Below are 12396 nucleotides of genomic sequence, written 5' to 3'. Positions count from 1 at the left end.
CTGAGGGCCCTACAGAGCTTACCAAACACGCAGGTTCCTGACCCCCGACCCGCTGGATTAGAGTCCGGGCAGGGGACACCTGAGAATATGCATTTTAAACAAGCACCTTCCCAAACCCCCAAGCCTATTCGAGAACCTTGCAAACTGCCGGCTCACAGTATACTGGCTAAAACAGTTTTCTTGACATTTTTACATTAGCGGTCAATATTTAAAAATCAGGAGTATCACAGGAAAAACGAACAGACCTCTGCTTCTTGGAAGATCCGGCAGTGCCAAGCCCGCTTTCCCTCACCACACTACCTGGAGGGGACAGGACAGGGCTTGGGCCCCCCAGCGCCCCCAGGCCCTGCTTCTTTCCTCTGGCTTCCATGGACATTTTGAGTTTGTGACCCCTGGGCAAAGGAGATGGCAATACTTGTATCTGTCAGTGCCAACACCAGGTACCGGGGCTTAACAAGCAAGGCCAGTTGTGGTGCAGCTTCCTCCCTTTATGTAGGCCCATCTTCGCCCTGCTTTGCAGAGCTTATGTGGAAGGCGTCGGCTCACCCCTCCCCACCCCTCTGCTCTCTGTCCTTTGGCAGCTGCTGCCAGATGTGTTTTCGGAAATGATCCAGACATGACATGTGCCCCCTGCTCCAGGTTGAGTACTGTACCTGGTGTAGAAATCAGTGTTTCTAAAAGCATAGTTCACAGACCACCTGTGTGGACCCTCCAGGGAAGGCTTACAAAATGCAGAGGCCTGGCCACCACCCTAGACCTGGGGAATCAGAATCTCTGGGGTGGGCCCTGAGAATCTGCATTTTAAATGTGGTGCCCCAGGTGATTTTGGTGCACCTTAAGGCTTTAAGACCTGTAGTCATCTAGAGGGAGGAGAGTGAATGTAGGTTTAACTGGGCCCTGGGTCAGATCGGCCTCTTGGGTCTTTGGCCTCCTTGAAGGAAGACAGTTGTTTCCCCAGCCCTGAGCCTCCACCACAAACAAAGCCTGCTCCCCACCCCCAGGGCAGCAGGCCCCCAGGGCTCGGCCCTCTATCAGATTCCATCTCCTGTCACTTTCAGAACCAGTTCATTATTCCTTTATTATTCTCGTTCTCCTGCTTATCATTATTAATAATCATTCTAGACAGGCCGGGGTGCTGACAGCTCCCCCCTTGTCCATTCTTTCTGTCTGTTTTAATCCTGCCTGCTTATCTGGCATTAACCTGATCTTTTCCCCCATTTAATTAAGCCACATTGGTCAGCCCACTACTGCCCACGTGGAGATGGGCATGAGCGCTTCTCCTGATAGGCAGAGGAGTGATGGGTTCTGTGGCCTGGACATTCCACCTCCCCAGAGGGGCCTGAGGGCAGGGACATGAGTCCCAGGCAGGGACACATCGGGTCTGGAGGGCTGGGGAGGCAGGGCTGGTTGATGACCAGTACCCATCGAAAAGCAATGCTTCTCAAACCTTAGCCTCAGAATCGCGGGGAGGGCCTGTTGAAACGCAGATTCCTGGGCCCCATCAGGGATTCTGATTCGGTAGGCAGCCGTGAATGTGAAATCCTAATAAGCTCCCAGCTGGTGCTGATACTGCTGATGTAAGGACCACACTTGGAGTAGCCCCACATCAGCAGGCTGACCTCAGCTTAGTGACAGACACTGGCCAGGCCCAAGTGTGCCTTGATGGGAATGGATTGAAGAGGAAGAGACTTGAGCAGGGGGAAATTATTTCAATTCCCCGATGTTGGTGAGGGCCTGAGCCAAGGGAAGCTTGGACTGAAAGGGAAAGGATGGATATGGATTCAGTATCTGCTCTAGAGAGGCAAGCGGGTCTCAGTGACAGCAGGAGCAGTGAAGGGGAGAAAGTGAAGACACCTCCGTGGTTTTGAGTAACTGGCAGCACAGTGGTGCTTGACAGAAATAAGTACGAAGGAAACACATGGGGACGGAGTAGGGATATGCTGAGGTCAAGACAAGCTACCGAGCTTGCAGGGCGTAGTGAAAAATGAAAATGCAAGGCCCACTGTTCAAAACTTACTAAGAATCTCAAGATGAGGAGAACCGTACATTAGCCCAAGCGTGGGGCCTTTCTAAAGTGCAGGATTCTGTGCAACTACACGACCACATGCCACAAAGCCGGCCCTGGCCAGATTCCCACAGTAGCTTCATAGCCAGACAGAACGACCATCACCTTGGCGGCCTGCCGGTCACTCTGTAGGTCTCTTAGGTGATTGGAACGTCCACTTCTGATGCCACTGAGACTAAATGAGAGGTCATAGGGCCCGAGTCACAATTAGAGGCTTATGAGGGAAAAGGCCCAACTAGGAAAACACAATGGGTTAATACCTCAAAGAAGTTGCCGGTAAGACACAGGGAAGGGTACCATGGCCAGTATTTATACGAAGTCACCACATTCAGGAGAACCCAACAATGTCTGCGGATGGACCTTTAGTTTTTTTTGTTTTTTTGTTTTTTTTAAATTGGGAAGGTTTTCCATGAGGAAATGACTTTTAATTAATTAATTAATTTATTTATTTATTTATTTATTTATTTATGGCTGTGTTGGGTCTTCGTTTCTGTGTGAGGGCTTTCTCCAGTTGTGGCAAGTGGGGGCCACTCTTCATCGTGGTGCGCGGGCCTCTCACTATCGCGGCCTCTCTTGTTGCGGAGCACAGGCTCCAGACGCGCAGGCTAAGTAATTGTGGCTCACGGGCCCAGTTGCTCCGTGGCATGTGGGATCTTCCCAGACCAGGGCTCGAATCCGTGTGCCCTGCATTAGCAGGCAGATTCTCAACCACTGCGCCACCAGGGAAGCCCGGACCTTTAGTTTTTTAAGGCACCACTGATGGTGCATCTACCCTTTCCAGGCATTGCACAAAGTCCTTTAATGTATTACTTTACTGTCCTTGCAACTACCCCATAAAATGTGTATTATTGTCCCTCTTTTACAGATGAGGAAACGGGTGGAGAGAGGCACAAGTCACTTGCTAGTGAGGGAGGGAGCCAGCTCCTGAAGCCTGAGTGTGCGTCTGGGGCTGGGAGTCGAGCAGTGCAAACAACCAGAGAACTCCCGGGGGCGGGGCGCCAGGGGACAGAGCCACGTGCCTCAGTGTCACAGGGAAACGCATAGACACCCAAGTGCCCGCCAAAGATGGAAGGATTTAGAGCAATTAAAATGTTTTGCCTGGGAGCTGTTTGGAGCCTTTTTTTTTTTTGAAGCGAGAGTTTTCTGACTTCAAGGTGTTAACAGGCTCTCTAAATGGTTTTGTTTTTTAATTGCAGAAAATGACTGTGGAGCCATTAGATTTTTGCCTCTCTGCAGTTGTTTCTGAGCCCTTTCAGTCCTCCTCCTTCTATTTATTCTGTTTAATTCAGTCAGGTAGCTCCGGGGCAATGGAGATCAATACTCCTCTTTGATAGAAAAGAGTTAGGTTTGAAACCTAGAGATAAAACTGACACATTTTGTATAAATTTAATTAAAAATGCACCTTTAGTGGCTTGTTGCAGGCACAAAGCCGTGAGAGTCTATCTCTCCATCTCCCTCTCTCTCCCTGTCTCTCTCTCTCTCTCTCTTCCTCTGCCTCTCTCTCTGTCTCTCTTTCCTTTCTTGTTCCTAACAGGGAGATCTCTAACTCTGCCTCGCCACAGCCTCGTTTCATGAGTTTGGACTTGAAACTTCTGCGCTGAGGGACACTGAGGGAAGGGGATGAAATTCTAAGCAGATCAGCCCGCCTCCTTTCCCTAGAGTAGGCTGGGGAGAGCGATGCTGCAGGGAGAGGACTTCGGAGCAGAAGCCCAGGCTGAGATGGGTTTGCTTTTCTTTTTAAAACCCTTTTTCTTTTGGTCCCGTGGCCTGTAGGCTCAGAGGATCCTCTGGTCCAGAGCCTGCAGCCCCTACCCCGTCTCTGTGTCTCTGTCTCTCTGTCTCTTGATGGTTTTGACCCGCCTGCCATTGCAGCTGCTGGCACCTCCTGGGGTCCTGGTGGGGTCCCGAGACAGCGGGGAAGGTACAGAAGGCCCCAGCCCCTCTCCAGTAACCCCAGGGCCGCGGCACACATTTGTCTTGTGTTTTACAATCCACCCCTTCACCTCCTTCCCGCCGGCTCTCCCCCTATCACTCTCTCAATCCCATTTGGCTTTCCTCATTTTTCACTTGAGTGGGTTTCCTATCCCCGACTCAACTCTGGCCTCACTCTGCTCAACACCAATAAAACACACTCAACACAGGTGGAACAAGGTGCCCGGGCCCCTGTGACAAATGGCTCACCAGCCCTCTAAGCGCAGCTGTAAATCGCCCCTCCCGTGGCCGGGCAGGCCTGGTCCTGGCAGCCCGTCAGTGGGGATGGGGCAGCCAGGGGACCAGCATTTGGCCAGCACCCCCAGGCCTTCCTGGGATCATGGGCATCCAGGAGGGAGCAGGGGTGGCAAGTGGGAGGGAAGGGACCCCTGAAATGTTTACACCTGTGCCTTTGGCTGGAGCAGTTTCGACTTCCGCCTGTATTGAGCCAGAACTCCAGCAGCTGGCACTTGCTGCACGCTTACATGTGCCAGGCACCATGCTAAGGCTTGCCATCAAATTGTCTTTAATCCTCACAAAAACCCTACAAGGTGTAGTTACCATGACCGTCCCTGTTTTCACAGATGAAAACCCTGATGGAGGCCTAGCAAGGTCACAGAACTCGCCCAAGGTCATCTGACTAGTAAATGGCAAGCCAGGACGAGGGCAGACTTCCCGGACTCTAGAATCAGGGCTTTTCACCACCACGTCCGTCCCATGTGCATGGCGTCAGGCTGGGCACGTTGGGGAGCAAGATGTAATCTCCATCCTCCAGGGACTTTATGATTTCGTGCTGAGGGGACTGGGGGTCCCGGAGGAAGATCATGGGTTCACAGCGGGTTTCCTTCTCTGCTTCGTGAGGGTCCTCCTGCCGGCTCCACAACCTGTGGGCAGGGGAGGTGTGTTGCTGCTTCTCCCCAGAACGAGTGATCGGAGGTGGGGAAGCCCGTTCTCCTGCTCCTGTCCCTCCTGGAGCAGTGAGGGTGCCGCCAGCATGGAGAAGCAGAAGGGGGCCTTAGCACTGGGGGAAGCTGAGGAGGGCTGCTCTAGCACATTCTGCTGTCAGGGGAGCCTCTGGTGCTTGTGGATCTGTAACCTCGTCCCCTGGGCATAAGGTAGTGTGGTGATGCAACGTGTTCCAGCCGGTCTTGTCTTTTGCTTTGGGTGCCTTTAATCGCTGCAATTGCAAGTTCAGACAGGAGAGGCAGGCATCCCGAGTTTGAGCCACTGGGCCTTCCTCTCTCTGCATCCTTCCTTGCTGGCGATCACAAACACCGGTGCTTTGTGTCTAAAATGGCCGAGATAATTGAAACGGAATTTGGAATCAGGGCCCTGCAGGCAGCACTTGTTGAAAGAAGAAATAAAGATCGTTTGGGTCACATCTTTTGTAATTTGCGTTTAATAATTGTACCAGGAGGTGCTCAGGGAGGAGAGGCGGCATGTGAGCCAGCTCCCAGCCCACCAGCCACCCTCCCTCTCCCTGGCCCTGCTGCGGGGGAGGGGCGGGCAGGGAAGGGAGAGCTCGGGAAGGAAGCACACAAGTTGGAGAAAGTTCTCTCCGTCGGGCGGTGGCAGGAGAGAGGGCACGGCTTGGGGCGGGCCTGAGAGGCTGAGATGTAGGCCGAGTCAGCATGCTGGGTGCCCTCACCTCCTGCACACCCTCCACTCACCCCCCCATCCCCCTTTGAGGGGAAGCTGACTATCAGTGAGGTCACCGGGGCCCAGGAGACTGCTGGAGTGATTTTGAACAGGCTGCAGTGGGACTCTGTTCAGCTTAAAAGCTTGGGACTCTGCCACTACTCAGTTTTGCTGGCCACACGCGGAGCTGGGGCAGAAGGTGCTGCCCATCGGAGGGCAGATGCAGCCTCCAGGCTGTGGGTCTGTGGGCAGTCTAGAGTGTCCTCCGGGAGCCCTCCAACCCATTATTCCCTAGACTCACAGACAGTCATGTTTGGTCCTCGAGGAATGTGCCGCTGTTACACTGAAACAACCCCCTCTGCTACCAACCTCATGTGCTATCCGTACATAGAGTCACCCCCCCACCTCCAAAAACATGTCCCCCCTTCCCTGTGAGACTGCCCTTTCCTGTCTGCAAGAACCTGTGGGCTCAGGATCTCAAGGGCTCCCCCAGTGCCCACATCATCATGGGGTAGGAGGGGCTATGAGGAGCTCAGGCTTGGAGGTGGAGAGACGGTGCTATGAGCTGAACTGTGTCCTCCGAAAATTCACATGTTGGAGTCCTAACCCCCAGTACCTCAGACTGTGACTGTCATTGGAGATAGGGCCTTTGAAGAGGTGTTAAGGTAAAAGGAGGTCATATGGGTGGACCCTAATCCAATATGACCGGGGTCCTTATAAGAAATGGGAGAGACACCAGGGATGCTTGCACACAGAGGAAAGGCCATGTGAGGACACAAGAGTAGCCATCTGCAAGCCAGGGAGGGAGGCCTTAGGAGAAACCAACCCTGCCCACACCTTGATCTTGGACTTCCAGCCTCCAAAACTGTGAGAAAGTAAATTTCTGTTACTTAAGCCAGCCAGTCAGTGGTACTTTGGTATGGGAGCCCTAGCAAACTAACGCAGATGGTGAGTGGCAGGGGAACCTTGCCCGTGACGCTCCTTGCCCTGGGTCCTCTCCCTCCCTGGCCCAGACGTGCGTAATGTGTGCTTGAAAGTACCAAAGACAGGAACTCTAGCTGCTTCCCTTTCCCGATGGGGCCAGAATCTAGATGACACGTGGCTCAGGGAAGGGAAGGTGCGTGCCGGCCTTTGCCCAAGGTTCTTCCTCCGAGGCTCAGTGCTGCCCACCACCAGGCCCTGGGGATGGTATGCTCATAGCTCTGTGAGGCCCAACTCCCATGCCTGCCTTCTGCTCTTAAGCCTCTTCCCTTGTTGCCATTGGCCACAAAAAGTATCGCATGTTGGTGACACAGGGCCTTTGCAGAAGCCAGAGTCCTTGTACATCTGGAACCACCCAGTCAGTAAGATTCCTGAACAAAGAGCTGTAGAAAAGGAGGCATAAATGAAGAGCTTTCCAAGGTCTGAATGTCTGGGGTGAGCAGTGGTGAATTCCTCCCAAGGGCTCTGCCACGCTGGACACGCCCCTCTCAGGGAAGGCCTGTGGCCCCGGGGGCCCAGGGTGGCCGGAGGAGCACACTCGGATCTGGGGTTCTCCACAGTGCATGGCTTGGACCTTCAGACGAGCAGGCGCTGGGAGCAGAGGTGACCCAGGGCTGGGAGATGGAGGAGAGGTGGCAGCAAAGGATGGAAAGGGACAAACAGTGTCCAGGACGTTTCAGCTTGGAAGGGCTTTGTGGGGAAGAATCATGGCCCTGCTGACATTCCGGAGGACTGCGCCTGCTGCCAAGACCTGATTATGTGCTCCTGAATCTTCTCATTTTAGTCCACGCTGGTGGGGGCGGTGGGTAGATGGTGGTATCTCCATTGCACCTAGAAGATAACAGGTTCAGAGAGGTTAGGGACTTGCTCGTGATGGCACAGCTAAAAATGGCAGACCTGTAATTCAAATCCAGGACTTCTGGTCTCCCGATCCAGGCTTTTCCTTCTAGAGCAGGAGCTGGCAAACTGCCACCCGCCACCCATTTTCACGTGGCCTGTGAGTTAAGAAAGGTTTTTACATTTTTAAATAGTTGGGGAAAAAAATGAAAAGAAAAAACAATACTTAATGACAAGTGAAAATGATATGAAATTCAACTTTCAGTATCTAATATTCACAGATATTTATAGATATTCTAATATTTATAGTTTTATTGGAAGACAGCCACACCCATCCATGTACGTACCATCTGCTGCTTTCACGCTGCACTGGCAAAGTTTGTTGGTTGTGACACAGACTGTATGGTCTTCAAAGCCTCAAATATTTACTTTCTGGGCCCTTACAGAAATGCTTGCCAGCTTCTGCTTTTGAGTCATATAACTTGGGAGATGGAAGAGGTTTTAGAAACTACAGTAAACAAAACCTTGCCTCTCTCTTACTCTATTCACCCATTTTCCAAATAAGCAGCACGACGCCCATCTCATCTGAGCAGCTGCTTTCCAAGGCTGCCCTCGGGTCCAGGTCCCCCTGCTCTCAGGAAGCTGGGCTCACTGCTGTCTACACTGGGGCTGGAAAGTAAGACTCTTTGCTCCGTGGTTGTGCCTGATGCTTTCCTGGGGCTCCTTTGGCACCAAGTTAGCCGCATCCCCAGTCACGGGAGCTTGCAGCCTGGGGAAGGCAACAACTTCAGGGCCCAGAGGTGGCCATCACCTGGCCAACAGGGTGGGGCACATGTGGTGAAACTTGGGGTACACTTGGGGGCAGTAATGCTGTGGTTCATGCAGGTTCAAGTCCTGGCTCTATAACTGTGACCTTGGGCGAATTACTTCAACATTCTGTTCCTCAGTTTCCTCACTTGGAAAACGGGGGAAATAATAGCATTTACCCCATGGGGCTGTGTGAGGATTAAATGAGTCTGCATATAAAGTGCTTGGAATGGCACCTGGCACGTGGTGTGTGTTTTGTTGAGTGATGATGATGGTGATGGTGTTGGTGATGGTGATGGTGGTGATCATCAGCCCTGTTCTAGCCAGCTCATTATTCCAGCCCTACTAGGTTTAAGCACAGATTTTTACTGGGTCTCCTCCTACAGGGACCTCCTTCCCCACGACCTTCACAAGACCATCAGCTGCAAAGAGAAACAGGCCACAGGTCTTAGCTTGAGATTTTCTGCCGAATTTCCCGTGGAGTCTGTGTCTGGGCTCAGGGAGATGGGAAACCCAGAGGCTCAAAGCCATAGACTGAGTGCTCTCTGTTTGGGGACTGAGGTGCTATGAAACATATGGGCAAGATGGCAGGGAAGGCGAGTGAATTATCAACATGCTTGAACCCCATAAATATAACATGGAGCCCAAAGAGCAAGATGCAAAAGAAGCTGAACCATGCGGTGGCCATTTATATAGAGATTTAAAACATGCAAAACAAGTGTGCGTTTTTGGTCAGGGTTACATTCATATATGGTACAAGTCTAAGGAAATGTACAGGGATGATAAACGCCGCATTCAGGGTAGCGGTTCCCCTGCGGGGAGGGGAGGGCACGTGGAGAGGGGTGCCCGAGGGCCTTCACTTAAGTTTGAAAAAAAAAAAAAGTGATATTTTAAGCTGGAGGGTGAGTGTATGAGAGTCCCTCATATTATTCTTGATACATTTTGGTAGGTCTTAAGTATTTTATGATACATATATTTTTAATGTAGGCAAGGCTAATTTTGCAAAACCCAGTAAAATTTTGGAGGCCATAAAATTTACCAAGAAGCCCCATGGTTGGGTCAGTAGGGACGAACGCATCGGGTGGACAGTGTGCCCTCGTGGTGTGCGGGCATGCCCCTGACACTCTGTTCCCTTCGTCCATGCCCACCGGTCCCCTCGCCCACACACATCGCCGGCCCCTCTCCCAGCCTCTTCGCCTGTGCCTAGCAGCCCTTCCCCATCTGCTGGCTGTGTCGTTCCTTGCCCAGCCATGTGTCCTCTCCGGGCTGGGGAGCCGGCAGAGGCTCTGGCCCCCCTCCCCGCTGAGGCAGAGGGGCTTTGGAACATGTGTTTTGGGGCGGCAGACACCAGCTGGCTGGGGAGACATTTGCATATTCAACTGAGCCCCCCAGAGCCAAGCCAGGATTGTGAGAAGGAGGCTATGGCAGGACAGAGGGAGAGGGAAGGCTCTGGTCAGCTAGGGGTCAGGCGGAACAGATTTTGGATCAGAGAGACAGATGGTTAAAGTAGAAAAAGAGGGAGGGAGCAAATCCCGACTCATACATGAAGAAAGGCATTCGAGAGCCCTGAAATATCTTATATCTTCACAGGGCTTTGTGGGTTTTGAAGCATTTTCATCTCTTTCATTTGATTCCTCATTGCAGTCCTGCAAAGTAGGTATTAATATCATCCCCATTTTACAGATGAGGAAACTGAGGCTCAGAAAAATTAGACCCCTGATTCAAGATCACAGGGCTAGTGCGTGGGGGAGTCTCTGGACTCCTGGTATAGTGCTCTTTTCACTACATCTCAGAGCTAACTGAATTTGCCATCTCCACTTGCTCACCTTACATTCTTCTCTCAACCCTCTCCAGAGGGGTTTCTGACCCCTCCACCCCATTCAGACTGTTCTTCTCTAGGTCAACATTGACCCCTCTTGATGCCAAATCATGGTCACTTCTCTGTGTTCAGCTCACTTGACCTTTCTGCAGCACTCGACAGAGGTACCACTGACTTCATCCTTCTTTCTGGGATAGCCTCCTCCTTGGTTGCCGTAAGAGTACAAGCTCCCATTTCCCTCCCACCTCCTTGGCTGCTCTTTCTCTGTTCTTTTGCAAGCTCTTTTCCACCTTCAGATGTTGGCGTGCTCCTAGCTTGGACCTCAGCCCTCTTCTCTTTCTTTTCTCTCTCTAGGCATGAACCTCAGCCACCTAGTCCAGCCCTGGTACTTCATATATCATCTGTGTTTAAGATTCTCACATCTATTTCTGGGGCGTTGCCCTTGCCTCAGGCTGCCTTACATGGTGGTCAAGAGCACAGACTCTGAAGTCAGACCACCTGGATTTGGATCTCAACTTTGCCACTTATTAGCTATGAGACCTTGGGCAAACTTTCTATGTCTCAGTCTTGCCATCTGTGAAAGGGGAATGATAAAGCCCTTACCCCACAGGGCGGTTGTGAGAATTAAATGAAGCGTAAATGGCTTAGAACATTGCCTGGCACAAAGTAAGTGCTCAGTAAAGGCAAGATATTATTACTTGACATCTGTTCCTCCAATATGTCAAGCATCTTCCTACTCCAGGGCCTCTGCACTAGCCCATCCCTCTATCAGAATGTTCTTCCCTTGATTTTCCTAAGGCTGACTCCTTTTAATTCAGATTCCCCAACCATCCAGGCTGAAGTAGTCCCATAGTCAGTGACTGTCACCTAAACCATTTAAAATTTTTGTATGTGTTATACAAAATGTTTTGTATGTGTTAGTTTCAGGTGTATAGCTTCAGATTCTTTTCCATTATAGGTTATTATAAGATATTTAATAGAGTTCCCTGTGCTATACAGTAAGTCCTTGTTTATCTATTTTATATATAGTAGTGTGTATCTGTTAATCCCAAACTCCTAATTTATCTACCCTCTTTCCCCTTTGATAACCATTAGTTTGTCTTCTATGTCTATGAGTCTATTTCTGTTTTGTAAATAAGTTCATTTGTATCATTTTTTTTTAGATTCTACATATAAGTGATGTCATGTGATATTTGTCTTTCTCTGTCTTACTTCACTTAATATGATGATCTCTAGGTCCATCCATGTTGCTGCAAATGGTATTATTTCTTTCCTTTTCTGGCTGAGTAATATGTCATTTTATATATATAATATATATATATATACACATCACATCTTCTTTACCCATTCATCTCTTGGTGGGCATTTAGTTTGTCTCTATGTCTTGGCTATTGTAAATACTGCTGCTATGAACATTGGGGTCCACGTATCTTTTTGAATCGGTATTCAAGTCTTTTTTGGATATATACTCAGGAGTGGGATTGCTGGGTCATATGGTATCCCTATTTTTAGTTTTTTAAGGAACCTCCATACTGTTCTCCATAGTGGCTGCACCAATTTACATTCCCACCAACAGTGTAGGAGGGTTCCCTTTTCTCCACACCCTCTCCAGCATTCATTATTTGTAGACTTTTTTATTCTCTATTTTTTAAATTGAAGTATAGTTGATTTACAACGTTGTGCTAATTTCTGCTGTACAGCAAAGTGACTCAGTTATACACATATATACATTCTTTTCTTATATTCTCTTCCATTACAGTTTATCCCAGGAAAGTGGATATAGTTCTTTGTGCTATACAGTAGGACCTTGTTGTTTATCCATTCTCTAGTAATAGTTTGCATCTACTAACCCCAAACTCCCAGTCCATCCTTCTCCCTCCCCCGCTCCTCCTTGACAACAACAAGTATGGTCTCTATGTCTGTGAGTCTGTTTCTGTTTTATAGATAAGTTCATTTGTGCCATATTTTAGATTCCACATATAAGTGATTCATATGGTATTTGTCCTCTTTCTGACTTACTTAGTATAATAATCTCTAGTTGCATCCATGTTGTTGCAAATAGCATTATTTCATTCTTTTTTATGGCTGAGTATTATTCCATTGTATATATGTACCACATCTTCTTTATCTATTCATCAATGGACATTTAGATTGTTTCTATGTCTTGGCTATTGTGAATAGTGCTGCTAGGAACATAGGGGTGCATGTAACTTTTTGAATTATAGTTTTGTCTGGGTATATGCCCAGGAGTGGGATTGCTGGATGATATGGCAACTCT

Source organism: Balaenoptera physalus, assembly GCF_965194825.1.
Source record: "Balaenoptera physalus genome assembly, chromosome: 2".
NCBI lineage: Eukaryota > Metazoa > Chordata > Mammalia > Artiodactyla > Balaenopteridae > Balaenoptera > Balaenoptera physalus.
The sequence above is the reverse complement of the archived record's forward strand: the minus strand, read 5'-3'. Positions refer to the sequence as shown.